Raw genomic sequence first — 229 nt, forward strand, 5'->3', positions numbered from 1 at the left:
AAGCCCTGCTTTTTAGTGGCTTGTTTTTTTTTTTTAATGCGATCTCAAAGGCGTTTCATGGTGCCTCTGTGTGTCTGTACGGTTGGTTCTCGGTGCTCTTGACTTCTCTTGTAATCTGTCGGTAGGTAGAGCTCTCTCTCTCAATTTCTCTGTAACTCTGCTCCTTCCCTTTAACACCACAGGCAAATTCCTCAAAATCCCGGTGGTGTGGCTTTTTTTTTTTTTTTTT

The sequence above is a fragment of the Pterocles gutturalis genome, unplaced genomic scaffold (assembly GCF_000699245.1).
Source record: "Pterocles gutturalis isolate BGI_N339 unplaced genomic scaffold, ASM69924v1 scaffold33162, whole genome shotgun sequence".
In the NCBI taxonomy this organism is placed as follows: Eukaryota; Metazoa; Chordata; class Aves; order Pterocliformes; family Pteroclidae; genus Pterocles; species Pterocles gutturalis.